Genomic DNA, 27,335 nt, shown 5'->3' on the forward strand with positions numbered 1-27,335 from the left:
AATATGCACGCTCTGCTGTTGCCCTGAACGGAAGCTGGGGAGAACCCTTTATGGAGGAGTCTTTCCTCCTGCTTTACCAGACAAAGCTTACATCTTGAGATTGTGGGGATTGCATTGTGCTGGTTCTCCGCAAAGAGGTGAGCTACACCCAGGCATAGCTAAGGAGAATAATGATCTTGAGTCCACTTCCATTTGCTAGCACATTTTAGTCCGTTTTGGATTCTGAACAGGAGTGGGTTAGAATTTTGACTGAGGTGCAAGATTCTTATATCGTAAGAACAAAACCAGTATATCTGCAATCACTGTACTGCAATACACTAACTGTTTTTGTTCGTGAGTAAAAGAGGCATTCAAACACTGGTATGCTAGTCCTTTTTTTCAAATGCAATAATTTATTTCTAAAGGGGATAAAGATAATTGGTTAATACAGAATGGTGATCTTATCATGGTTGTGCTATGGATGTGTATATATATATATATATATATATATATATTTTTTTTTTTAAAAACCCAAAGTTTTATAAAGTGAGAACTGTAATGGGGACTTGTCTGTAGGCAGGGTTTACCCTATTCTGTGTCCATTACTACAGTGTTGTCAGTATTCAGGACCTTATTGTGAGCCTAATAAGATTAGGTGTCTTTCTTAAAGCACCTGTTCCTAGAGCTGGGTTATTATAGAAAAATTTCATCTTTCATATTAGTTAGTTTCTAGCCTTCATGGTTATGCCTAGCTCAAAAATGTGAACCCTAAAGGATCAAAACCTAGAAAGAGAATAAAATAACCTAAAATGCATTCTTTAAAAAAAAAAAAAAAAATTGTGATTTTTTTGGGGGGGGAGGGGTGCTGACTCAGACTTTTGAGTGATTGGGGTTGGCATTACCGGATAGTACCTCTCTACTTATGCTCTAAATTAGCTCTGAGTAGCATCTTTGTGTCAATTTTGCCCTTTTGACTTTTGGATGTCCCCAGTCTGTAGCCACCAAAGATGATGTGAAAGAACAGCAGGCGATCAATATTCACGATAAGTATGGAATATAAAATCAAGGTGTCAGATAGAAATGGAGCCCAAGGATACATTGTTAACCATTTGTAAATCAAATTAATTTGACACCTCTTTAGTCACATGAAATATCTCCAAAAGGAAATCATGCCTCTCTAGTTGATCCACAAATTAAGGGATTAGTATCTCTACATAATAGCAAAGGCAAGAGCAGTCTGTAGAAAATGATGAATCCCATGCAATCAATTGACTGTAAATGCAAGAACAGGAGCTTGCATGAGGATTAGAAAGGTTATAGAAGACAGACTTCTGAATCTACCAAAGAGAGAGAGCCAGTGTCTTGTGAAGACTAACAATAATAACCAGAACCTACTGAAAGAAATTCTAGTAACCCTTGAAGACAAAAGGGAGAACATAATAATACATTAGCTAATATTTTCAAAGGACTTTTAACTACCAGTGTTCCTTCCAAATTCTGTGGGGTAAGTAAATATTCTCCCATTTTGGAAATGGGGAATTTTAGGCAGAGCACTATGTGACTTGCTGAAATCTTCAGAATCAGGACAGGAATGAGAACTTGGAAGGTTCCTGAATATAGCTGAGTGAATATAGGGTGAGTTTATTTTGGTTTGATGGACGCTGAAAAGAAAATCAAAACAAACTAAAAAACAGTGTTATTTTGGGTCAAAAGGAAATTGTTCGAAATGATTTTTTTAAAAATTTTCTTTTTGGGCATTACTCTTGGATTTTTTTTTTTTAAATATAGCTGAATTTTTGGAATGAAAAGGCAAAACATTTTGCCTTGACAATGTTGAAACCAAATATTTTTGACTTTTTCAATATTTTTTTTGACCGAAACTATTTGCCAAATTTGATCCAAATTTCTGAATACTTTGGTTGACCTGACACTGTATTTTTCTGAGAATAAATGTGTCCAAAACTTTTTTGACCAGCTCTATTCCTGTTGTCCAGTCCTATGTTAAGGGAACTAGATCCCACTTCATAACATAGGTGTCTTGAATCTTCCTATATAAAGAATTCTGGTCAATATGATACATCCAACTATAGCTTTATATTAGGTACACTCTGGTTGTGTGAAACAAGTGGCCACTTATTTCTCAAAAGAAGTCTTAAAAAACCCAGAACCATTTACAGTTCAGAGCTATAACTGCAATTGCACAATAAGACCTAAAAAGAGAGGTGCTTTGACCTGTGCTGGGTGCTTAGTGCCTGGAAACCACTTTTATAGGCTCCAGCCATCCAGCCTTCCCCAGCTTTCTAAGTTTGTTCCTATCTCCCAAAATATATATATGTGTGTGTGTCAGTTTTATTTTCTGTTGACTTTTCTCCCCTGCCTGCCATAAAAGTCCATTAAAACAACACTCCTCCTGAACCTTCTCAGGCCAGCAGCAGGTTGCTACAGGATTGGAGAAAGAATAATAAATAAAAACAGGACAAGAATAAGCCAACATTTGTTTTTCTTGCATCACAATTGGAAACTGCAATTATTCATTTAGGCCACCATATGGTGCTGTAAATAGGGAGCATTCCCAAATCCCAGCCTCATTCATCTTACTCAAGATGGCACTTTCTAGCGGTAAGCAACAACTGGCGGCTGTGCCTCAGGACAAAAACAGGATGCAGAAGATTGTAGGTGACTACCTCTTTAAGGGACTATTTCCTGTAAGTAAAAAAACATTGAGGTTATTATTTCTATGGTGGAGTGGGCAAGAGGATTCTGCAGCTAGTTTTTTCTTTTTTTTTTTTTTTTTTTTTTTCTCTCTCTCTCTCTGGTCTCTGTATGAGACTTTAGGGAAGCGGGTGGTGGTCTGATGATCTAACTGTGTCTGGGGATCCTTCCCTTTAAGCTGTCATCTCCTCAGTAGTGGATTGGTCCACGTATTCTATCCTTTCTCTGTTCCATACTGTTCGAGAGGAACCTTTTCTTCTCCTTGTGTCTAATTCATGTTTGAAAATTATAGTTCGGCCCCCACAGGCTTGATGTGTCATTGTGGTAGCATGTTATACAAGCAGATGTGGTAGCAGTAATGCTAATGCATCAGACCCATCCAATTCCATAGAATGAGGTCTACTAATACTTAGCTGTGACACTCTGAGTATGTGTCCCAGGCCTAAAGAAGAGCTCTGTTTTAGCTCGAAAGCTTGTCTCTCTCACCAAAAGACGTTGGTCCAGTAAAATATATTACCTCACCCACCTTATTAAGACCCAGTATAGGAGAGAGAATTGTAGGCAATAAATGACATAGCTGCTCATTAGATCTTCATGATATTGTAATAAGCCATCAGAGAGAAAGGGATCTATTTGTGTAATATAAGTGTTTTGCGTAAAGGTGATGTGATGTTTTAAGTTGCCTGGCTTGTTGATGGAGGCTTATATTGAATTGCATTGCTGCAATATAGTCACATTAGGGTCTTGTTCTGATATATTTTTAGCTTATGATGGGGGTACATATAGCAGATGGATAGGTATTTTTTCCTCTTTATATAAATCCGATTACATAATAAAATCTGGTGCTAATCACCGTGCTACCTGAGTGCAAATAGATGATTTCTTGTTTTGGATGTGGCACATTACATCCATTTACAGAGCAATGTGTGTTCTATACATTTAAAATATATAAAATAAGAGTGGGGAACTGCATAGGTCTAGGAAATAGACCCTTTTATTTCAGGTTACTAATTAAAATCCAATCTTCAGTAGTGACCCAAAATTCTTGGCCTTTTTGGCTGTCCAGTGTTTTGTGTGAAACAAGTTTTTGAGTTTCAGTCCAGTTCCTAGAGGCCAGGTGTGCAGAACACAAGCACCACCACCACAGTCTGCATTAATGGGCGTCCTTATCTGTAGTCTTTGCTGAGAAGCTAAGGACTGCATGGAGCTAGAAACGGAACTGCCCCTTTTTCTCCTAGTGATGGTCCCTTCAATTGAAGGAGCAGTGCGGTGAGGTTTGCACTGTCCTGTTTTGTGTACCAGGGTGTGTGTGTGTGTTACGAGTTGCTTGCTAAAACTAGGGAACTTTTTCTTTTTAAATCTGAGGCAAAATGGTGCTGATTGGAGAAGACGTGATAGCTGTCTGCTAAAGAGTCAAAATTAGATTCTGGGAGCTGAGGAGATGAAGAATTAAACTGAAAGAGACATCAAGGAAGTATGTGTGCTCTCTAGAAAGATTAAAAAGTTGCCCTATCTTTGGTACCTGCGTGTACCCATCCTCCTCCTATCTGACTGCCTTACATTCTGTAATTTATTAATTTTCACAAAAACTTTGAGGTAGAAAAGTGCTTATCCCCATTTTATAGATGTGGAACCACGACACCAGAGAGGCTAAATTATTTGCTCAAGGACATAGACTCAGACTTACATTAGAAGGGACCATCATGATCATCTAGTTTGATCTCCTGGACATCACAGAGCACGGAACCTCACCCACCTACTCCAACAATAGGCCCATCCATACACAAAGCCTGTGGTGATGCAGGGAACTGAGACGCGAGAGACCCAGGTTTAGGCAACCACCCTAACTGGACTATCCTTCCTCTCCCTATGCTTTTGTTACCTAATTACCTTCTATCCGGCTCATCTCGTTAAATTACATGAGAATCAGTAGTGGCAGTGAAAAGTTTATTATATTACTTCACTGAAATCATGGGGAAGACTGAAATGGGATGCTGGTGAAGAACACTGGTGCACCCCAATCTCTCCTATTCTCTGCCTGTGGCACATAATAGTCTTGTCTCCTGTGGGTCTCATTTGCTTTGGTCTCACTTCCTCTGTGAGGTGGATGTGCAGGTGGTGGTGACGGACTGTGATACCCAGGAGATCAGACTAGGTTATCTAGTGGTCCCTTCTGTCCTTAAACTCTATGACAATATGTTCTGTCTTAACCGTAGATCTTTTAATTTAAAAAGAACTTACAAAAAGAAAAGGAGTACTTGTGGCACCTTAGAGACTAACCAATTTATTTGAGCATAAGCTTTCGTGAGCATCCGATGAAGTGAGCTGTAGCTCACAAAAGCTTATGCTCAAATAAATTGGTTAGTCTCTAAGGTGCCACAAGTACTCCTTTTCTTTTTGCGAATACAGACTAACACGGCTGTTACTCTGAAAGAACTTACAGGTGCTGATACTGCAAGATGTTATGTAATTGGGGTGTGTGTGTGTGTGTAATTGGTACCTTTTTTTCCAAATTTCACACTGGGCACAGATGGTGGGTTGTCTTATCATTGTGGTTTTTGAAGGAGGTTGGTGGGCGGTCTTTTTTTCTTTTTTTGGACCCCCACCTAATCTTTGCCCCCAAAGCATAATCATTGGAAATTTCAAAAGAACCAGCACAGAGGAGAACGTTGAAACCCTCATCAGACAAAACTAAAATTTCAGTTTTAAATGTTGTGGCTAACGGCTGTTCTTTAGCTTTGTTTAACAGGAATAATGTTTTTAGTGTTTAAATTTAAATATGAAAATGGAAAATACAATGAGTGCAGTTCTTGCATATTGAATTTGATATTAATTTTTGGTTGCCCTCCATATTCAATGTGTTTCACATCTTCGAACTGATAACATTTATAATCATAGTTACATATTGCCACTGGGATTCTGATGATTTTGGCAGCTAGGTAGGAAACAGGGATTTTGGCATCCAGGATAACCTGGGGAAATTGTTGGCTACTTGTGAGCTGGCTTTTCTATTCAAAGGGTCATCGATGAAATAGTTTAGAACAATTTAAATGTCAATATTGTTGTTAGGTTTCAAAGTTAATGTCTACTGAGATGAATGGGAGCTATTCAGACTTCTTAGAGCTATTGTTTCAGGCTGTATGCATACTCTGGAAGACAACTTTGAATTGGTTAACACTCTGTGCATGTGTTTAACATTTATAATATTGTAGTCTTCTTAGCGTATGCACAGTATGCCTCAGGTGGCATGTGACCAGGACCCATCACCGAATTTGGTCTGCTGGTTGGATCATTAGCTTCCTTGGGCCAGGTACTGATGAGGAGTGGAATGTGAAAGCTGATCTGTGCCCCCTAATGTTGTAGTGCTAGGTGGTCTCAACTAAGCTGGGGCTAGGCACTATACCAATACTGTGCTCCTAAAAGCCTTTAAATGTTGTTTCACATCTACTTGGTCTAGAAATGTAATTTTTTCACATTTCAGTCACAGTTGTGTGACAAGGGTGAATTCTGTGGCTGTGGAATACTCAGGACCCTTGCTATGGTGTAAGCCAGACTTGGACAATAGCTTTAGCCACTAAGGCATCATACTGTTTTGAATAATGGTCCGATTCCTTAAGATATTTTAGATAAGGGAGGTGGTGTTAAAGAGGGTGTCATATTGGTCCGTTGAAGCATGGTGGCCTCCCCAAAAGAGATAGGAGGAAAAAAATTGTAAATGTATTTAAATAGACACCTTCCCTATTACCTTTCACTTTTTTCAATAGCCATTCAGGCCTGGTTCAAAGTCTACTGAAATAGATCTTAACGGTGCTTGGTGCATTGGAGGAGGTTGCAGAGGAGCCATTTGTACCTCCCAGTCTTAGGATTGGTTTTGCTGTAGCCTGGCCCCTGGAGTGGTTCACAACAGCCCCAGGGATATTGTAAGCTGCCTTGGCTAACAATGGCCCTAAAGAATTATTTGGAGCAATCCTCTGGGCTTGGGAGTTAGGGCCAACTATGCCTGCTCACTCCATGACATGCCGAAATTATTTTTCGAGGAGAAGCTACATGCAGTAGGGGCGTGGTGCAAGGTAGATTTAGTGGGGACAAGGCTCTCTCCCTATAAACGTAAATTGCAAACGTTGTAAGTCCTTCAGGAAAGGTGAAGGAAAGATGTTGTTTAGATAACGTGAGTATATTGCTACTGCGTGAGTGGTGGCTTCCCCCTCCCCCACGCCCCAAAGCAAGGCCTTATTCTGCCTGAACAGACTCCACCTTGAAGGCTGATTTGCCCAATGTGTGGTTGGTTAGTACTGAGTGACCAGGATGCACCTTCAAGCTTTCAGTATTCTTTTGAAACGTCTAATGCTGACTTTGAGACATAACTGAGGTAAAATTAGCTATGTTTTAAATTGGAGACAGCTCTGGGCACTGACATGGGAAGCTGAGGCAACCATACTTGTGGTGGGTGGTGTGGTTGAATTCAGAAAGCTGTAGCTAATTACAGTGCAGCAAATTCCATCAACTATTGCCGAAAAATACTTTAGCTGTGAGCTGTATAGTATCCCTGTGCTTTGGCAATTTGAGCTCAGCTACTACAGTGATCGGCAGCACAAAACCCTGAGAGAGAGGGGAGAGATATGTGTGCTTGTTTTATAAATCAGTTGTTCAGTATTCTCTAAACTTTCTACATGTACATGTGGATACCACTCAAACATGTCCTATCAAAAAGTTCACTGAGAGTAGAATTGGGCTATTACACTAGCCAACTGACATTTCTGTCCTATGTTTTCAGAATGGACTGAGTGCCTGAGCACTTGAAACATTTGCCCAGTATTTACCAGTACCTTGTTTTGTAGTAAACATTTTTTTCTGTTGGTCGTATTCATTTGGTGGTTAATCATCCTACTTGCCTAAACTCTGTGTATCTGTTGCTAGAATTACTTGTGATAATAGGATTCAGAGTGATACTTCAGAGGGATACAATTACTTGTGATAACAATAGGATTCACCACAAACACTAGTGGGTTATCAGCAGATAATCCCACTGTGATATCTCTAGATATTTTGTGTGTTGATATTGGATAATTCTTTAGCAAATGTTACCTTAAATATGTACCCTTTAGCCACTAGAAGGCACTCTGGTATAGAACTTCCTCTAGTTTTACAGATTACAAAACTGGCACCTAAACAAGGGTGGGGTGTGTGTGTGGGGGGGAATCAAATAAACAAAACATGCCTGGGTTTAAACAGACTCTTTGCAAAGATAACCATGTTGACTTACGTGAAACCATAGCCTCATTATTATTTCTTAATATACTTTTTAATTATAAGGAGCTCCAGACCTGAAACCTTATGCATGCACCACAAAAAAATGTTCATTATTTTATTTAAGATTAATATTGCAGCAGTGCCTAATGGCCACAATCATGTTGGGGCCCCATTTTCCTATGTGCTATAAGACCTACACTAAATAACAGGCCCGGCCCCATGAGTTTACAAGTGGGATTTTTCACTGGCCTAACTGCTTCCATTACTGACTCTTACAGTTGATTTCAGTGGTAGCAGTTACCCTAACAGTGAGCACTTGTGGAAAAACCCACCTGAAATGCATACAGTACACTAACACAATGTTATGACTCATATTGAATATAAAAATAAAAGGTCAGAAATGTGAAAGTTCAGATTTCTACAGCAACACTAATTACACCATGTTATATATACAGTGGTTGCACTTGAAGTTTCTTCTGTTTTGTGAGATTACTAGTCCCGTTTCAAGTATAGTGTTTCAAGACTGAAGACGCTATAAACATAACCACTACACATCATAGTTTAATATTTTACTGTTGTGGTTTTTTTAAACTTTGCAAATTCTAAGGCTATGTGAAATTAGTGATTCCTTTTTTGAGGGAAGAGGAAAACTTTTTAAAATCTTGTAATTTCATTTTAGGGTATCTTGTGGTCTCAAAATGTTGCCTTTTTATTTGCTTGTTTTATATTACATTTGTATCCTTAATGTACAATGTGCTACAGAGACCTAAAGGAAGATACCTCCCTGCCTGAAAAAGCTAACCATCTTGCAAAAAGAACTAAACTTTTGAAGTTGTGTGTTTGTGTACAATTTGATACTCAGCAAAACTAATTTTCAAATGTCAAAACTTGAAATTTCAAAAATGTTGAGAGCTTTTACTCAAATATACTACAATTTTTGAGTAGAAAATTTCCCAGATCACATTCAGAAATGTCTTTCCATTGGCAAAATATAAGCAGTATAATATGCCCTGGCTCTTTCCTAGGGAAAGTGTCAAACTTTTTTTTTTCAATTTTATTTTTAAAGTGAAAACTAAGATTTTGCAGACTAGAAAAAATTTCAGGAGTCCTTCAACTCATGGACTCGGTGACCTTTTGACACTCATGATTTTCTTCTCCTTCCTGGTGTTTTATGGAGATGACTTTTTGGCAAATTGCATTTCACTCAGACATTGATATCTCCCTCCTTGTAAGTGTTCCAGAAGCAGCTTGAGAACAAATAATTCATCTCCCTTCTGGGCACCTCGTCAGGAAGGATGGGCATTATCTTGTTAAAAGAAACCAGGGCTTCATTAGCCAAAGAAACTTGACAGATGGCTGCTGAGAACTAGTTTTTCCATCTCTTAACTTTATTCTCCAACCTCTTTAGCAATGTGTGTGCTCCTCTTTCCAGGACTCAGTGGCTCAAATATTTAAATTTGTCTGTTTTATACCAGCTGAAGATCTGTTTCCTTATGTATTCAAGTAGGAAGGTTAAAAGGTAAGCTGTTAGTTATTTGTCTGGGGGAGAGAGAAAGTGCCTGAGATTTTATTTGAGAAATTGGATATATATAGTAAGTAAGTGTGTGAGAACAAAAGAACATTGAAGGGATTCTTTTACCTTCTAGGCAAAGTTCAAAGATGGAAAATTGCAGATGCATGCATGAACGTTGTCCAAAAATGATGAACATTTGAAAATAGAAGTGTATAATGTAACTGTTGGGGGAGTTCCAGTTGTAGTGGTCGCTGCCTGAAACTACAATAATTCAAAGAACAATAGCCCTATTGGGATTCAGCAGTATTACCTCCTAAGAAGGAAAAGGTTCATTTTGCATCATTAAGGAATGGACTATAATTTGGTCTGGAGATGGCTAGCCTTTTAAGGGTAAGGTCTTGGTTTAAATCAACAGGAGGAAGGACAGAGTTGATGGTAAACCTCTTCCGAGGTCATTGGATATTGCAGGCATCTTTGAGCAGTAAAAGATGTTGGCAAAATGTATCTCCTGCAATGCCAAGGTACAATGAGAGGTTTACATTAGTGTTGTGATTCAACTAACTAAATTGGTTGAAGCAAAACCAGTTTGAAAACAGAATGTACCAAATCTTGTAGACTTGAAAAAGGTTAACGTTTTGTGGGAATGGTGGTGTGTGTTTTTGGTTTTTACACGTTTGTGTACTTCCTGATTTCAGTCCCAACTGGAAGCAAAGATGTAAAAAAACTAACAACAAAAGACAACCCAACCAACCCCAAGAAAGGTTATTTTAGCAGCTTTTCCAGCTTACTGGAAATCTTATGGGAGAGCCTTATATCATGCTATTTCCAAACAAAAAAAGCTCTGTGGAGAAAAGGGATTCTATTTCCTTTTAATAAGGATCTGCATTTTTTTGGATGCCTATTTGGACTGAAACTCCAACCCCTTTGAAGTTCCCCCATCTCTGGTACCATGCTAATAGATGATGCTGTCTGCTCACAATAAAGTATTAGGAGTATCGTCTTTTAAAGTTTTTATGCTAATTTTATTTTGTTTCACGATCTTCAGTTTAACAAAAAAATTAACATCTTTGCTCTGGATGAACATATCCTACTGCATACAGGGGAAAGACACATAGCTGATTTGCCTTCTTTATAGACCTAAGTGCATGAAAATAGCTTTGTGAAGGTGTGCCACTAGGCTATCTTTGCAAATCCAGTTATAGAAAAAGACAGGTCTCTGTTTAGACGTCCATTAATTAAACATAGTACTAGTTTACATAATCTCTTTCCAAATGTATTATCTTCAACCAACTCGGATGCTGTCACTTTCATTTAATTCCAGTGGAACACTTAGTGAGATGGTATAAAGTTGAAATCAAAGCTCTTGTGAAAGTGCAGGCTGGCATGGAAGGAATTGACATTTAAAATTTAAAACCTCATGGAAAATCCTTTTTAGAAATATTTGAAGTGCAAAATATACTTAACACACAGAGCAAGAGATAAAATACTAGAGTATTTGACAAAAGTATACTTCATATGCTGTTATCTAGACCCACAATGGTGAAATCTTTGACAAGCTCATTAGCTTTTTAATTTTGATTCAGGGCTTGATCCTGCAAGGGGCTGAACACTCTATTCCCAATCCAACAAAGCATGTGCTTATCTTGCAGCACAAGAGTAGTCCCATAGACTTGAGAGTTAAGCATGTGCGTAGGTGCTTCGCTGGATTGGGACTTGAGAGCTCAGCGTCTTGTACGATGGAGCCCTTTTTAGAGTAGTAAGGCTGTATCTGAAGAACACTGAAGTTAGTTCTACCCTGAAATGATCAGGCAGCCTTGGTTTTTCTGCTTTCAACTGGGACATGTCTGCCTCTGAGTGGGTGTGCAAGAAATGGAGAGAGAATAAAGGGTCCCTAGATGCCCATGCTTGTGTTTCTTAAGTGCAAAGTGAGGGGGGCAACTATGGTGGTCCCTATCCAAAAGGTTGCAGGTGGGCACTATCTTCCTGCACACCGGATGACATGAAGACTCTGGCTCTGGAAACAATTCTGCATCTACTTGTGTGTATCTCGGTGTTGTATTAAATAATAGGTGAACAGTTGTAAGAACTGTTTCTAAGCTCCCTTCCCCTTCCTCTTGGAAGTCTTCTATTCTCCTTAGTCCACAGGGAGAATGTCTCTGACTCAGGGACATGCCATACCAGTGGCAGCTGCAAGATAGAATGAATTTCATTTCCTTTATTTAGCCACACATTTGAAGGCTAAAGTAATTATTGCAAAAGAATGTGACAGCTGCAGCAGTGGAGATATTGTCTATATCGATGAGACAGTTTGATGCTTGTAAGTCTTTATTTGTCAACTGCATTAAATGCTTATGGAAAATTATGGTTCCTTTAAAACCTTGTGACATGAAACGAAAAGCAGAAGGGTTTCTACTGCCTACTAGTTCTGTGCATTCCTAGTTATAATTGATGATCTGTGCAGGATGCTAACTGTCTCCAGTTCACTTTGTCATTTTGCATAAGTAGCCTGTAAAAGTCCTGGGGTGTGTGCCTGGTGGAGACTCTATTAGGTTTAGGTTGCTAGGAAAAGCAACCTAGAAGTGTAAAGGAACAGAAGAAACAAATAGCTTGTTAAAGACAGAGATATTGAACTGTTCCCATCATTTAGAAAAGAAGAGAACTGCTCGAAGGTTCTCATTGCTTTGGATGTGAAATCAAGCAGATAACTTTTCAGTACTTCCACCAGAACTACCAAAGTTTTTCCTATGTCAAGTTGGGTGCTTGTGGAATAAAAATGATCAGCACATTGCCTCTCCTGCAGAGTTGTGTCCAAACATTCTACTGAGCTGTGTGCATGGGGTACCTTGATAGGGGAAAATGCAATAGGGAGAGACTTTGGGGGAAATCTTGGTGTCACTCTGAGGGAGGTATTTGGATTTTTGAACATGCTTTTAAAAAGGAAAAAGTACTCCCCCTCATAATGCTTTAACTGAAATTTCTGGTACCATCTCTGAACATGTCTGAAAGATCACAGGTATGCATGTGTCTGCAGAGGCTGCTGAGCAAAGGTAAATGTGGCCCCATTAAAGACCACAGAAGTTTTGCTATTGACTTCACTGGGGCTGGGATTTCACCCCAAGTCTTCAGAAATATGTCTGTTCAGTAGCTATTGCAATATTTAGATGAAAAAGAGTATTATAAAATAAATTTTAAAGTGCCTCACTCTGGGCATTAAACATATAGTAAGTTACCTAGTAACTTCCCTGAATGTACACTGATCATTTTACCAGCTGAGATCAATGTTAGCTGAAGAGTATTTATGTTCATGCTAAATGACCAGCATCTCATTGGTTAATCTGAAAGATTATACTGGAATAAAATGGATACCAGAGAGAAGGGAAATGCTGGTGCATGCAATATATAAAATGAAGTTAATTATTGAGGAACTGTCTTAAAGATGATGGGGAATCAAGTTTGTTCTGTTGCAGAGGGAAAAACCCTTCCCCAGGGATATTTGTACTTTGGGGCCCAGGCTTGTGAGGCTTCTAAAACCTAAGTTTCATAAACCTATATTTTTAACATCCTACAGGGGACATTTCATAACTTTACACAGAGTGCTGCTATATACATTTCACCATGACAATACTGACCAGCAAGTATTAGTGTTCAAATGATACCTCACAAGGCGTATTCCTAGTTCTTATCTTCTACCCCACTTAGCTCTCAAAACCCATAGAAAATATCACTAAAATAATTTTTAAAAGCTTCTTTACCACAGTCTGACCAGATTCCCATCCTCTGGTCATGTCCTACTATTTAGAGAACTCATTTGTCATTTAAATGTATCCATTTAAAATGTAAGAATTTGGGGAATTGCTACATTGAAAAGAAGCAGATCCAAGTAGCCTGTTGACCTCCTGCACATTCTAAAACTTGCTACATTTCCCAGTGTTTGAGCATCTAGATGATTTAACTCTCTTCAAAATTCCATAGTCATGCCCACATCCAAACGCTAGCTGCTTCCAGTTCTGGGCAAGCTTTCCGTCTGCCTACGCGTGCACATGTCTCTTTGGAAAGAGAAACCGTACTAGGTACTCGGAAGGATACACATCGCTGTGTGCACATGCAAGATTTTTGAAATCTTGTACTAGATTCACATCTATCAAAGTGCTACAGGACTTTAGTCGAGAGAATTAAAAAGCTCTCTAGAAATGACTAAAATACTGAAGAGCTATGTGTAAGCTAGAAAGTTTGTGTCTCTCACCAACAGAAGATGATCCAATAAAAGATATTACCTCACTCATCTTGTCTCTCTAAAATACAATAGATTAGAAGAGAATATTTATAGGGTGTTTTTTTTTTTTTAATTCTGAGAATTTAATACTGAAGTATAACCTTTGCATTACATTCTTCAGGACTGTTTTAAAACATCTATAGAAAAGTTTATAGAAAACTGTTTTCTAAAATTTTACATGACTCTGAGAGCCTGCTTTTTATATATTCTCTCTCTCTCTCTCTCTCTCACTTAGACTAGATTTTTCAATCTCATTATACTACACTATTGTGACACCTTGTGCTTTTGTATTTCAGTTATGACAGATTGGCTCCTTTCCCTCCCTTCACTGCTCAAATTTAATCTTCTCAGTCCTTCCTTGATCTTGGGTATCCTGTTTACCATTGTCATTGTCATTGTTCTTTACTTCACTGATGAACTGCACTGCCTCCTTTTGTCACTTTTGACATTTTATAATTTACAATAACCAGAACAAATAAAGATTTCATGGCCTTAGTTTCTTCATTAGCTATTTTTTCATTTTTTCAATAGATTTTTTTTTTGAAGTGTATGGATTCCAGTCAGTTTCTACAATCTACTTCATATTCCTTCAGTCTGTCACTTTAAAATCTAATACGGAGTGGCTTGAGTATGCATTCATGTATATCTCAAGTGTCAAATTAGGTTCACTTATCCTTGGATGTTAAGCAACTCTTATCTTATCTTATTGCCAAGGCATTTTATAGGGATACATTTGAAATAGTATCTCATCATGTTGGTTGCTCAACAAACTGTGTAAGAGAACCACACTGTTCAATCTCCAACAACGTTAGCCTTTCCTTAATTATTAAATAAATCTTATTCCAGTCCCATGTCAAAGTAACTGATATTCCTTGTATCAGTGTACTGGCTCTGTTACACAGATCCTCTGATTTGCATGAACACATCATGATTTGTCATTTTATACATGTCCTCTACCACCCAGAATTCCTGTAATAGCTTGTTTTTAGCTGTTCTTCTCAACTTAAGTTTTCACATTTGTTTCAATTCTGTGTATATAGATTGGACTTTGAGCTACAAGCCCTTTCTTTGGCTGCAATTCTGCATTTCTTCCTGGCCAACAGAGTTCTTTTCTATACTGTAAATTTCAATATTTGTGTAAATAGTGCTTCTGAAAAGTGTTAGAACTGACAGCCCAGGAGACTTCAAGCTGCACAAATCTGACCCAGAGGTATGAGCTCTGGGAGTGAGAGAAATCTTTTTATCCTTGTGTTTCTTATGTAATCTCATATTCAGTCTACTATGATATGCCCCTTCTACCTTGTATACTTCCTTCCTTTGTTCTTAATTTTCCCCAACATGGTATAAAAGATTGTTTTACCCTAATGCCTTTCATTACCAATGAACATACAACCATTAGCTATTTTCCTTTTGTCTGAATGCAGCAACTATTAGTAAGTATGCTAAAATAAAAGACAAACTCTGACTTTGGGCATTTGGATGGCTCAGCATTTGATTAATCAGATAGTCTTTCAACAGTGCACATGCTCTGTTGCCTGGTGGTGTGTCTCAACCATTATGTGGTGACTTTTCAGCATCCCTCTGCGAAATGTGCCAGTGTCCATGGCAATGCCTGTCAGATGTTATTGGTGGTCTTGGGGAGATGGAAGAGGACATCACTACTCCATTTCCACAGCAAATGATCCCTCCCCATAGGAAGAATCTCTGGCCCCTTCACAGGGACTGGGGAGAAGAACCTATTAGGTAAGATGCTTTTATGAAGGACACTTACTGCTACCCCAAGAATTTTCTCTTCACTCCTGCTCCATTGTGTTCATTTGAGGGTGGAGGTAGAAGAAATGATGTAATAAGCTCAACAGGAGAGTGAGTGTGTGTGTGTGTGGAACGGGAGAGTGGATAGTTGCCCACTGCAATTTCATTGCTATAGGGAGCTAATCAAAAATGTGGAGTTGCAAGAAGCAGTCATAAGACTTACAGAACTGTGCTATAGACCCTGAAAAACTTCCTTCTGCAATTTGCCTGTAGAAAGAAGCCCTGTTCCTTTAAATAGCTCCAACTAACCTCTCTAAAAAATCCTCTTTTCCATCTTAAGGATAAGATGTTTCTTTGTTGCCAGATCCAATACTACATCAAGGCTAATGTCTTGCAGAGTTATCACCCCTTTTCTGTGCAATGCACATCAATAGGGAAATCAGGGGAAAAAAACATTTTCAACAGCAATCAATGCTTGTCAAAGAGACCAGGGAACTTTATTGATGTGACACCGATGAATTCATGCAAACTCTATAAAACCTGTACTGACCTAGGACAATAGAAAATTGCCGTTAGTGGAGAGTTTTTGTGCTGGTACAGATTGTTGCACCAGCATGGATGTCAGCATTCTAATGCCAAAGGCATCCATGTAGTAGCTGTATTTTTTTTCTAAAGGGAAATACTAGTGTATGTTGGTTCCATCTAGCTATAAAAGTCCAGACTCTGCCATACTTGGATCCTGCCTGCACACAATTAATAAACTGGAACACCATCCTAAAGTGGGCAGAGTTGTATTCTGGTATAACTTATTCCCATGCAGGGAGGGGAATAAGTTATATCCGTGTAAGGTACCTTCATATTGGTATAAGTATGTCCACAGTAAGAGTTGTACTGGTATAATGATATCAGTAAAAATGGGTTTATCAGTAGGACCCAGGAGGCATTTGGCGAGAGATTGCTGGGATCACAGAGTCCTGGCAGCAGGACAGGAATTCATACTCGCTACAGGAATGCTTTGTTGTGCAGCATCCACGTTCCTTGCAAGATCTCGGCGTCCCAGTTGCTGCTGACCCAAAAGCTGTGGCTGCAGACTGAAGAGGTTAATATCAAGAGAGTTGCAATTCTGCTGCTCTCTGACATTATTCCAGTTCAGAGACCCTGGCATGCCCAGGACACCACATACAGGCAAGACAGACCTTCTCTCCCTCCTTGAATCCCCACAAAAAGAAAAAGAGCTGGGACTCCAGACCTTGGGGAGAAGATGATCCCCACTGGAAAGCCCTTACTCCCAATGATGGCACTGCTTACAGGAAGGTAAGAAATACCTTCCCATTACCACCTCCACAGGGAATGATATCTCCTAGTTACCCTCTCCCTGCTGACAAGTTTTAACACCAGGATGGTACCTATCTTTAAAAATGGGACCAAAGGGCACCTGGAGAATTAGGTTGACTGGTCAAATTCAATACCTGAAAAGGTACTGGAACTAATTATTCAGCAATCAAGAATATATAGTATTCTAGAGGATAATAGGGTAGAAGGAATAGCCGGCATGGATTAGTCAAGAACAAAACGTTCCAAACCACCCTAATTCCCTTCTGACAGTTACTGGCCTAGTGGATGGGGTGAAGCTGTAGACATAATGTACCCTGATTTTTATTAAGGTTTTGACACAGTCCCACATAACATTTTCATAAGCAAACTAGAAAATGTGGTTTAGACATTACTATAAGGAGGGTGCACAACTAGTTGAAAGACTCTACTCAGGAATAGTTAGTGGTTTTCTGTCAAACAGGGAGGGGGATATAATGGTGAGGTCTGTATAGTCAATATTTTCAGTAATGACTTGGATAGTGAAGGGGACAATGTGCTTATAAAATTTATGGATGATACCAAGATGGTAAGGATTGCAAGTATTTTGGAGGACAGGATTAGAATTCAAAACAACCTTGATAAATTGGAGAACTGGTCTTTAATCCACAAGATGAAATTCAGTAAATACGAGGGCCAAGTGTTATGCTAAGGAAAGAAAAATGTGGGAAAAATTGGCTAGGTGGTAGGACTGCTGAATAGGACCTGGGGATTATAGTGGGTCACAAATTGAATTCAAGTGAACAATGTGATGCAGTTGTGAAAGGCAAGTATTTTGGGGATGTATAAACAGGAATGTCGTATGTAAGACATGGGAGTTAATTGTCTCACTCTGCTCAGCACTGGTGAGGCCTCAGCTGGAGTACTGTATCCAATTCTGGGTGTGTCACTCTGGAAAAGATGTGGACAATTTGGAGAGAGTCCAGAAGGGAGCAACAAAAATGATAAAAGATTTAGAAAACCTGATCTCTGGAGAAAGGTTAAAAAACTGGTCATCTTTAGTCTTAAGAAAAGATGACTGAGGGGTGACCTGATAAGTCTTCAAATATATTAAGAGCTTTTATAATGAGGACTCTGAGTTGTTCTCCATGTCTACTGAAGGTAGAACAAGAAGCAGTGAGGCTTAATCTGCAGCAAGGGAGGCTTAGGTTAGATATTAGAAAAACCTTACTAACTATAGGGCAAGTTAAGCTCTGGAAAATGCTTCCAAGGGAGGTTGTGGAAGTCCTGTCAATGGAGAGTTTTTAAGAACATGTCTCTGGGATGGTCTAGGTGTACTTGGTCCTGCTTCAGCACAGGGAGCTGGACTTGATGACCACCTGAGGTCCCTTTCATCCCTACACGTCTATGATTCTAAAGTTTTATACCAGTACAAAATCTGCATGTGGACCAGGCCAGCTTATGTTGCGTAGATATGCAAATAGTATTTGTATATGTATGCAAATAGTCAGTGGGATGACTACTACACTAGGTGCTATTCATTTTTGGTAAAAGTGGCAGAATTTGACTCTTTATGAGGAAATACGTCCTCAGAACGCAAGGAAAAGAAAAACTACCATCATTGGCCGTGTTGGAAAACAAAAAAGACTCTTCCTATCCAGGATGGTGCAATAGAGGAAGTTCCATGCTGGAATGCTTGCGTATGGAGATATGTGTGTGTATATAACTCTCTCTCTCTCTCTCTCTCACACACACACACACACACACACACACACACACACACACACACACACACACACACACACACACACACACACACACAGCTTTCTTGGAACTTTCTTCATCGTACACCCATACATCACTTTACTCTCTCTAGCTGGATTTCTCATTGTTATTTAGCGGTAACTACTACCTAAGAAAAACCCCCTTAAAAATAAAATGTGAATCTTTTTACTAGACTATGGTGCCAGCTGGGTATCCAAACAGAGGTATAAGTATTTTGTGGGATTTTTGAATTAACAGTCAATCCAAGTGCACAAAAGATTAAGATGTGTTGTGAATCTTTATAGCATCATATTTATTTTTTTTAACTTAGCCAGAAAATTCTGCTTTGAGAGTCCTTCTCTTCCCCCCCGCCCCTCCTCGGTGGGGCAGGTCTTGGGCCTATTTCTGATCTCACCCTGACATTACATTGGTGTAACTTCTGTGACTTTCCTGGAGCTGCTTCTGGTTTATTTATACTGGGTTAAGTGAGATCGGAATTCAATCGTTTGACTCCAGGCCTCTGTTCTTCTGATGTGCATGGAACTACCATTGCACCAGGAGAAGCAGGATACCTGCAATCCATTGCTTGATTCTAAAATCAGTGTTTCACCCTGAGCTAAGCAGGGTGCAGGAAAAAGTGTACTTTAAAGGGAAAAATATATTTGCCTAATGGAGAAAAGAATAGCTCTCAAATAGTGTAAAAATACAATGTTTCATGTGCCTTTTTTTGTCCAGTTGTAAAGATAACTTTCAAAGTAAAGCTCAGTTTAAATAACAATAAAAAGGCTTGTGCAGCAACTACTGTTTCACAGTGAGGGCTGAATTCTTCTCAAACTGGTGTAATCGGGAGTAACTGTTGAATTATGGAAGCACAACTGATAGTGAGGAGAATCAAACCCTCTGTATGCTTCGGCTTAAGCTACAGGCTGATGCATATTGGTCTGCGTACTATATATTGATCAGATGTATCGGAGTCTAATTACACATAGCAAGGTGAATGAAGTGCACCAGGCACAAGGATCAGTTTAAAAAAGACAAATTTTAGTTGCAGGAAGTATAGCTTTCTTACAGTAATCCCCTCTTTCAGAATCTCAATATCCAGTTCAGTATGGTAGGAGCAAAATTGTTCCTTTTGATCATTCATTTATCTAGTCTCTAGCAGTTGCAGACAACTGGGAGTGCACAGTCAAAGGTATAATCCTAGATGAACAATTGACATGCTGCCTCACAGCTCACGCATTAGGGTCAATAAGTTGAACAACGAGCCTCTGTGGCCATCAAAGAGGAAACTTCTTTTTGACAGGATCAATCTTTTTGCTAAAGGCAGGTGGGAGGTAGCTTTATTTAACAGTGTTATTTCCTTCCCCAGCCTACACTAAATCAGTAAACTGTGCCAGATGAGAGAGTGTTCACCAACCCAGCAACACAAATGATTTAGCAGTCCCACTCCCCCCCCCTTTAAAAAAATCCATTTGAGATTTAATAATCTAAGGTGGTAGTAATGACACAGTCCACTATGATGTGTTATGTCTCGGCTGAGCTGTATATTTCCTTTTTGTTCTTAATTTTCTCTACCATTGTATAAAAGACTGTTTTCCACAAGGTACTATAGCACCTTCCATTACCCTTAGTGGAAATTACTATTCAAGTTTTCCAAAGTTGAGCACTATCTTCTTGTGATCCTCATTTTTATGCATCCCCCCCAACCTCAATTGCTTTTTGTCAGATTCAAAAGAAAATGGAAGAAGGGGGGGTGTTAATCTGACTGTTAAGTAGGTAGTAGTCAACCTTTCATCTTTTGAAGGATGCAAGTGAAAAGATGGATTTGAGGGAATCATTAACTTATATGAAAGCACTGCAGTTAGTGAGGTGTGCAAGGAAGATTAATGTGAGGGAAAGATACTATAATGGAAATAAAAATGAATAATCAGGGTAAAATTGTATGAATAATCTAAATAGTAATAACATTAGAGCTCCATTAGGTTTTTAAATGATTTAGGCTCTCTGAGTTCTTTGACATACTGCGCTGTATGAGATGGTATTGTAGTGAATAATTATCAGAGGGTGCTGTTGCAGTCTTGAATATTACAATGCTAAAGTCAAATGAAAGATGCTGTTCAAAATGCAGCTGGAATAGCATGCAACCATTTGCTCATTGGTTGCTCTGATCTCACAGCAAAACATCAGCAGAACGGCTCTTCAAGTCTTATTTTCTGTGAAACAGAAAAAATAAAATTGTCTGAGTTGCCATTTTAAATGAAAAACTTGTTGGATCCCACAATTGCCCTAAAAGCTTCTGCTACTTTTTAAATGAACTTTTATGGCCTTTTTATTAAAAGCTAAATTAGATGCCCATTTACTTTCTGAACATACACATTTCATAGACAGTAAATGAATTCCACAGAGTACATTGGAAGCGGAGATTATAAAAGGGACGCAATCCTGGAGCTTTGAACCAAAACTTTCCCTATCATAAAATAATTGTAGCATGGTGAAAGTCCTCAGCATGCTAGTGTTTAACGGCGTTTCTAGTTTGTGCTGCTGTGTGTGCTCTGCTGCTGCACAGCTGGCAAGTTAACTATCAAGGGGGGAGACACACAAATCAAGACTTTAAAATAGATCTAGTTTGGCTTTTGCCCACTAGAAAACAGAGTACCAATTACTGGGCCAGGTTGTGCCCCCTCCTATGGATTGGTGCACCAAGCAGGCACTGCACCTTGTGGCTCTCATTCCACCCATGTGGAAAAGGGGTGGATAAGCCATCCACACCTTATTGGGTGGAGCCATGTGCAACTTTCTGGGACTCCTCAGTTCTCCAGAGGATTGGGATCCATACAGAGGCAGTGAGTAGGCTGGGTGGAGCCATGTTGGGTTGCGGGGCTGTTAGGATTAGGCCAGAAAGATAGTACAGCCACAGGGTCTGTTACCTCTTCTGTGGGGCCCCTCTTTTTCAGGTGTTCTGGGAGGAGCTGTGGCTAGGGGAGGCGCTGGGAGTGATGGAGATGACTGGGTATGCTAGGCCTCCACTAGTGCTAGCCCAGAGGCCTTAGGGCTCTTTGAGATTCCTGCAGATCTGCTGTGCTTGGGGGCAGAGCTATGTCCTATTTCATAGGATGTACTGGACAACCTGCTCCCCTAAAAGAATGACCAGGAACCATTTCACCTCCTCTTAACCCCTATGCATGGAAGAGTGCTTTGTGGGTAGAAGTCTGCCAGATTTCCCTCACAGATATCCCCTCTGTTGTGGGGTTGTGGTTTGTCCCCAGCAGAAAAGCCTGCAGGGCTCAGCCCACTCCAAAACCTGGAAGATCCCAGAGGATCCAGAGATGTAAGGGGAGTGCTTACATGGAAAAGCAAATATGCTCTGGGGCTGCATTACCTTTTCCACCTTATTTCTATTTTGTGTCTCTGTATCCTGTCCCTGCCTCACCCACCCCATTATGGACCCTGGAATGGATGGGGATGCCTCTGTAGCATGCATCAAGGTGTGGTGTATCCATTCTGTGCAGAAGTGCGGGGATCTACAGCTGGAAATAAAAGTCTTGCAAGGTGAAAAGCTGTTTGCTTGTTCTACTAATATATTTCACTTGCAGCGATTTGTAGTCGCCCTCTGGACAAGCTCTTCACTCGTACTCCTCAATATTTATCTCTACTGAGGCCTTCTGTGCCTGAACCTCTCCTAGTAATTATCAGGTCAACTAGCCTCCAAGAAACGGGCATTTTCTCCCCCCAGTATGTATAGGTGTATTAGAAGTTCAGTTCACATCTCTAATCCATGCTTTACTGCCCTTTTAAGAAATCAAATGCAGAAGATGTGTCGAGGATACCTCATTACCAATGGTGTGCTAATGAGCAACTGGGGATGCAAATTACATTTGGAGTAGGCTGCTTCAGAGATAAAAATTATAACAGATGTAATTGGCATGGACTCAGATCTCTCTCACATGTGTCATCACGCTGCAAGAGGTCTGGCAAGATGAAAATGTTGTGGTGATTATTTCTGAAATACTATTCTGTATGTAAAACAAAAATATAATCACTCCAAAAAGATTTTTCCCCCTAACAACTAAAGAGGGAGAATTTACACTATAAGTTTATCAGCAGATTTGCTGTTCAAAGTATAATGCAAGAACTTGATGAGTGATGATTGTAAAAATCAATTTATTAATGCAGTAATCTCATTTGTAATTTGGCCAGAGGCAGTTTATATTTTTTAAAAATGGGAAACAACAATAGACAGAGATCAGAAAATAATGCAGTCGTTTTATATTTTATTTCATCATAGCAAAAGCACCATTAGGCATAGAAAAAGAATATTACTAAAAATGGGTCAGAATCAAAATCCTGGATTCAAACACCGTCGACCTTGGATAAATGCAGACCTGGATTTAAATTTTGTTGCTTTGGCCCATATTTAAGTCCTGATTTAAAAGCCAAGTTGTACTGGTTTAAACAAAGGTAGTATGTTAAACTGGTGCCACTTTGTGTGGTCACTCTTACATCGGTTTAGCTTGCCTCTTATTTAAGTACGGGTAAACTAAACACACTGGTTTATACCTGGTTTCAGTTGAAGAGTGCCAACAGGTGACTGCTACCATTTTGGCCAACACACCAGGGACTGAGCAGGAACCTCTCAAGCTAAAAGCTTGATGCTACAACTTGAATTCAAGTGTCAATATGCTCTAGCTGGGGCTATAACAAACTCAGTCCTGTATCACTCAGACCCAGAGTGGGACCTGTAATGCACACTCACCAATGGGTCTCTCTCTCACACACACACACACACACACACACACACACACACACACACACACACACTTTCACCAGTTCAATGCGGCTGTGGCACTATCACACCTTCATTAAAACCATTGCAACTTCAGAGTCTAGACAAGCTCTTAAATGAAAATTATCACAATTGTGCCTCCCTTTGGGCACACGTCTCTCTTTCCAGTTGAAGATTCATCCACTAGACATGAAGTAGATTTCAGGGCAAAAATTCTGATATGTGTATATTTGCATCAGCATGTTCCAGTTTAATCCCATATGTCAAGTCATGACAGGATAACATGAAGATTTTTAATAGTGAGACAAACACTTAGGGCATGAGTGTCTTACATTGGTTTTACACCAGTGAAAATGGAATTACTTCTGGTTTACACTAGTGTTTCTGATTAACACTGGTGCACATAAGATACAATTGGGATCTCGGAGTTGTAAGACATTGTTACCTGCGTGGAAGTGCAGTTCTAATTCTCTGGCACTGAAATTCCATTCCCTTCTCCACCTCCCACAGTGATGGCACTTAAAGAAATTATGTCAATTATTGTGGTAGCAGGGGTATCTAAAGAACAGACATGAGTAATGGGTGGAAAAATTCCATCGCCTTTGTTATATTAGTTATGTAATATAAAATAACATGTCGTTAGACTAAACAATCAGTAAAAAAAAAAAAAAAAAATTGTCCCTTTCCTGTATTATGTATTTGTGCTCCCTGTCTTTCTTCTGGAGAGGGCTTTTTCAAAGCCATCAGAAATAATACATAGTTTTAAGGCTCAGTCATGTTGAACAGTACATTTCTAGTCAGTAACTTGAAAGGATTATCTTTCTCTCCCCCTGGGTCCAACCTTCCACTGCCTCCCAAACTTATGATGGCTCTTTGTATTTTTCAGCACCATGAATAATGTTTCTCTCTCTACATCAATAGGATACAGTAGAAAAAGGCAAGATTTTCACAAATAGGAGCCTAAAGTCAGGGGCGTGTCACAGCCCTGGCTGAACTCCCACTTGGGACACTCAGCACGCAGCTGTGTTTGGACCTATGTACTGGATCTGTAGACTTCTAAGCTCTCCTGGGTCTGGGCAGGATCCAGCCACAGTCCCCGGCCTCTCAATATACACAAGGCATTCAATTATACTGCAGTTTCATACCAACCAGAATTTATAACTCTTACATATACTGGTTTTCCAAATTGTCACAGTTCCTATGTCTGTATTAGATTTCTAAAGAAGTGGGCTGATTTTCAAATGTGCTGAGAAGCCAGCAATTCCAGCTGATACCAATGGAAATGTTTGGGTAGTCACCACTTTAAAAAAAAAAATCAGCCCCCTTATTTAGGTTCCTAAATTGGGACATAGGTGCCTAACTTTCAGCTCCTAGAAATTCTGGCAAGATTTTCAAAGCTAGACTTCCAGAGCCAAAATTTGGATTTACGTTTTGCCTAAATTCAGAAGTGTTTGAACCTTGGATTAGATCCAGGCCCATCTCTAAACATCTGAAAACCTTTTCAGTATAGGAATTATCCTCTTCGCATAGGGACATCTCTTAATGCAGGGGTAATCAAAAATGTTTTGGGACACCATTGCTTTCTGGCTTATGTGCTGTATGGACACGAGATTTCTTGATGTTCTAGAGAATATTTACATTCTTAGAATTCTGGATAGTTGCTAGATAGATCTTGCACTTCTGTGGTTAAGGCTAAAGGCATAATCCAGTTGTGATTTTTTTTTTTTTAGCTTGGGTAATGGAGGTGACATGAGCTTTTGGCTATGCTGAATCAGACGGAGATCTGAGCAATAGCAAGAAGGCATCGTTGTGGCTTTGAATGAAGATTCTCCCTTCCCTTTCAGATCCATCTCCCACTGTTCCACAAAATAGGCCAAAAGAAGGTTATGCTTTCTGGATGCCATTAGAGTGGTACTATGACTGTATGTGGCTTTCTGCGTAAAGGAAGGGTGCAAAATCATCAATATTATGTTTTCATATATAGGAATTCCCACTGTAACCCTAAATCCCTGGATATACTCAATAGCCCAACTATGTCTATTTGAAATAAATCTGAACTCTGATAACTTCACTCAAAGAATGGGGTAGATATATTAGCACTATTGTTTCTTTAATTGAAAACATTAGGAGTTTTTTTCCCCTCAAATTGAAAATGACATACTATGTATTAAGATTTTGAAATGTCTTTTGCTTCAAGGCATGGCAATGTAGCAGTGATTGTGTTTGTGTAAAGAGATGGGTCTCCTAATAACATTTCCTGTTTCTTCACTAAGAAGCCAAAATGATGTGGGAACACTTCGGTTGCTTCCTGAGTTATTCAAACAAATCCTTAAAATAATATGGCTAATATACAATTTTGAAGTAAAGAATTGTCCGGGAACAAAAATCTCCTCAGTTGTGTCCGTGTTATTAGTATGGTACCAACAACTTTATGCCCAAATGGGCTAGTTTGGCTGTGCTAAGCTGCTTTCACCAGCCTCTATACCTCAGAACTGTAGTTGATTTCTTACTTTTTCAAAGGGTAGTAGGGATTAATTTCTCAGTTGTGGACCAGCTGGAAACTTGCGTGCGTTTATAGTGAAAGCACTCAAACTACCATGACGAGTATGGTGTAACTCCCTGGAGAGAGATTTTACCTGCTCTTAGCATACTGGTAGTTAAGTTTGTTGCTTAAACAATAAGCCTTTTAGGAACTAACAGCAATTGTTAGATTAAGGCAGAGGGCAGACAAGTTCTGTGCCATCTTTCACATAGAACAAGACTGTTGATACGCTGCACTCCTGATCTCGAGTACACATGGCACACTATTCAGTTTTTGGCGTTTCATGAGCAGAGACAGCCAATTGTTCCATATTTCATGATGGTTGAGTCACGGGGACAACAATCTCTTAGTTCTGGTCATCTACAAACATAATTACTATTTGCATTTTATTAACTATGTCTAATGTCTATTTTCTTCATTAAACAATTCTCTTTATCTTGTAGCATGTTTTAGCCACCTTGAGTTTCCTCATAGGAATTCTGAGATTTTTCATCTTTTCAGGTGAAGGCGTAAATACCTAGTGCAATCTGTGCTTTCTCTGGAGATATCAAACAGCTCATGAAAGCTATTTTATTTTTGTAGTAAAGATACAGGGTGTATTAAAATTACATTCATTACATGTTTGCAAATAATAAACCTCTTCTAGAGATGAGCAGAGTTTAGTGTCTGAGATTTTGCACCTACTGTATCATGGCACTTTTATTTAAAAAAAAAAAAAAAAAAAAAAAAGACCGCGGTCTATACAGCTTGGACAGTGAGAACATGAATGTGGTTTTTCCTAATAAGGGGTCAAGCCCTGTTGAAGAAAAATTACTACACATTGAAGCATCTCATTGACCTCTACACCCAACTGCACTCTTTTATACAGTTAATCTATTATGTTGATGGACAGGTATGGATTCAAGTGGAATATTTCTAAGTTGCCTACCATCTCTTCTGTTTCTGGCAGTGAGAATGAATCATATCTCTGGGATAATGAACCATTTAATGACTTGTGTGTTGATTTATCAGATGGTGCTGGAGAGGCCAATGTAAAAAATATAAAGTCATAAGTCACACAATCGCTGTATACAGCTAGTTGAGGCTGCTTGGCTCCCTTACCAATGATTGCTGTGTTAATCAAGGTGTCATTAAAGCTGGCAACCGGTGAAAGTGCTTATATACAACACTTTTCATTCTGATGTGGCATTGATTCTAAATAAGAATTCATTATTTTTCTCAGGTTTAAAGAGAGACTAACCTAACAGGCAGACTGTCGCTGTCTTTCATAATTAGGTTGTTATGTCTTGAACTTTAGCCTTACTTAGCTTCAAAGAAATAAGTTATTAGCAGTGAGTGTGCAGATATACTCAGTTTGGGTCACTGGCAACCAACTTGTAGCAGCTCTTCAGAGGTAGAACAGTAACATTATTTGATGCCCATATACTGATATGCTATATACATGTTTTAGCTAGAG

The 27,335-nt window shown here is 39.3% G+C and overlaps 2 long non-coding RNA genes across 2 annotated transcripts in view; both read left to right on the plus strand.

The window, feature by feature from the left end:
- LOC122462558 lies at positions 1–26,321 on the plus strand. Its single transcript, XR_006285186.1, has 3 exons — positions 1–137; positions 15,302–15,470; positions 25,068–26,321. It is a non-coding gene; the product is annotated as an uncharacterized LOC122462558 (long non-coding RNA).
- Positions 1–27,335, plus strand: part of LOC122462559 — a 197,332-nt gene that overhangs the window by 34,859 nt on the left and 135,138 nt on the right. The window lies entirely within an intron of this gene.

Source organism: Chelonia mydas, chromosome 12, assembly GCF_015237465.2.
Source record: "Chelonia mydas isolate rCheMyd1 chromosome 12, rCheMyd1.pri.v2, whole genome shotgun sequence".
NCBI lineage: Eukaryota > Metazoa > Chordata > Testudines > Cheloniidae > Chelonia > Chelonia mydas.